Here is a 2,149-nt window from a genome sequence, read left to right as displayed (position 1 = left end):
CTACTGGCAAACATCATCCACCCCCACCTGGGGCTTCAGATGTTTCCAAAACCTTTGGTGGGCATGCAGGCCCAAGCCCAGAAGCTTGGGGTTTGGATGATCCTGAGTTTTGCTTGCCCTCAGCCTTAAGGCCACAGGAGGAAGCCAGGCAGGAGTCTCTCCTTTTCATAAAGTGGGCATAAAGCAGCTAAGTGGGTGGTTTACTATACATTGCCTTGGCAGGTACTATCCCTGTGCCAGAAGAGCAGCCTTCCCTGGGTGTGACTAGGAAGACTGCCTCAGTGGTCATGGTATTTTCATTGCCAGGTAAGCACAGACTGACTTTTATTAGTAGATTAGGATTGTGAATCCAAAAAAAATGACAAAGCCGGTAGGGAAATACATATCACCCCGGTGAGGGACTAACATTAGAGGGATGGGGGTGAGGAGGGGAATGCAACTAGGTTATAGGAGATACAATGTTAGCCAACTAAGCCCGGGTGGTGGGGGGAGGGGAGAAGGGGAGGGAGGGGTTTTGGGAAGCTGAGAGAAAGAAGATAGATGCACACAAACCCATTACAATGGTCCGCAATGGTGGAGAAAGTGGTTTGAAGACACTACTCTTGATCTGAGCCCACAAAAGGCCGAGAAGTGAATAGATAGGTAGATACAGTGGTGATGCATAGGGGGTGCACGAAGGTGCATGTGCACCCCCCTACGAAAAGATGCTGCTGACTCTGCTGCTTGCCACCCCCCCTCACTGCTGAGAACCCCAGTGCTGTCTGCGGCCAGTCAGCAATCACTGCTGGCCGCCACCGACACCGCTGGTGACGTCTGCGGGAGCTCCCTGCTTACTGCCATCGCGTTCCTGCAGCTGCCAGTGTTGGTGCCCCCCAGCCGCCGGGGGCATGTGTCATTCCTCCGGTCGCCGGTTGCCACTCAGCGCTTGCCACCCCCCCCCCACTGTCGACACCGCCACAGCTGTCACAGGTGGTCCCTGCTCAGCTTACCCTTGCCGCTGAGTGCTGCTTGCCACTGCCATGTCCACGCCCTGCTGGTCAGCGTAGGCCCCCAGGCTCGGCAGGCACAGGGCCGTTCATGGGTAGATAGACAGACGGACAGACAGATAGTCCATATATAGAGAGAGAAAATCTGTTCTTGGAAAGGGCTGGATTCAGCACTTGAAGTGCAGGCCGATGTGCCCGCGAGCCTGCAGGGCCCCATGCCAAGCGCCTCAGGTTCAGCAAGTTTGCAAGCCACTGATCATGAGGTCGGGTCAGGGCAAGTGTCTGGGGGCTCCAGCTCTGCCAGGTGGGAGGAGACTCAGGAGCCCCAGCAGCCCCCATCCCCTCAGGGCACTGCTGAGCGGGTGGGCGACCCGGCTGGGCTGGATGGATCCCGCGGGGTCGCCGCCTGCCCACACCCCCCGCCGCCGCCGGCCGGCCCAGCAGCCGGGTTGGGTGGCCCAGGAGGCGTCTCCTGGAGCAGCCTCCGCCCCACCCGCCGCCTGATGCCCTTGACACCATTCCCGGCGCCCCGGAGCCGTGTCCCGGCGGCGGCAGGTCGGGACCAGCAGCAGCCTCCGCCGCGCCCGGCCCCGCTCCCTCCGCCTCCGCCGCGGCTGCCGGACACGTCACGGGCAGAAATAAATAAATAATCCCCGTGGCAGGGAGAGGAACCGGCGGCGGCGGATTAGAGCCAGCCCCAGAGCAGGTAAAGTACCCGGCCAGGCGGAGGGAGGAAGGAGGCTGCGACCCCGCTCAGCCCCGCCGCGGCCCGGGAGGAGGAGGAGGAGGGCGGCGGCTCCGGGGGAGGAAGGAGCAGGGGGGCTCAGCATCATGGCCCGCGTCTGCTCAGGTGCCCCCTCCCCCGGACGCCGCCGCCTCCGCCTCCCGCTGCTGCTGTAAGGCGGCCTGTGTGTGTGCACTGAGTCCTCGCACACCCACAAGCACACGCGCGGGGGGGCACGCGGTCTCCCCCGTCGCACTGATAGCTCGGCCCGCGCTGCCACACACACGCATATGCACACCCACATACACGTTAACACATTAGCACCCACATATACACGCACATATATGCACCCCCCCATCCCGCCGCTGCCTCCGTGTGTGTGTGTGCGTGTGTGTGTGTGCGTGGGCCGCATGAGGCGCGGTCTCGGCATTCCTCTCCC

General features: G+C 62.1%; 1 protein-coding gene across 1 annotated transcript in view; it reads left to right on the top strand.

The window, feature by feature from the left end:
- Positions 1-1,504: 1,504 nt before the first annotated feature.
- The window catches only part of SLC16A7 (solute carrier family 16 member 7), a 155,003-nt gene continuing 154,358 nt past the window's right edge, over positions 1,505-2,149 (top strand). Inside the window, exon 1 of the mRNA XM_019543323.1 lies at positions 1,505-1,692. The gene's annotated coding sequence lies outside the window, so the exon portion shown is untranslated. The remainder of the gene's footprint in view (positions 1,693-2,149) is intronic.

The sequence above is a fragment of the Crocodylus porosus genome, unplaced genomic scaffold (assembly GCF_001723895.1).
Source record: "Crocodylus porosus isolate Cpor-Errol unplaced genomic scaffold, CroPor_comp1, whole genome shotgun sequence".
Lineage (NCBI taxonomy): Eukaryota > Metazoa > Chordata > Crocodylia > Crocodylidae > Crocodylus > Crocodylus porosus.
The sequence above is the reverse complement of the archived record's forward strand: the minus strand, read 5'-3'. Positions and strand labels throughout refer to the sequence as shown.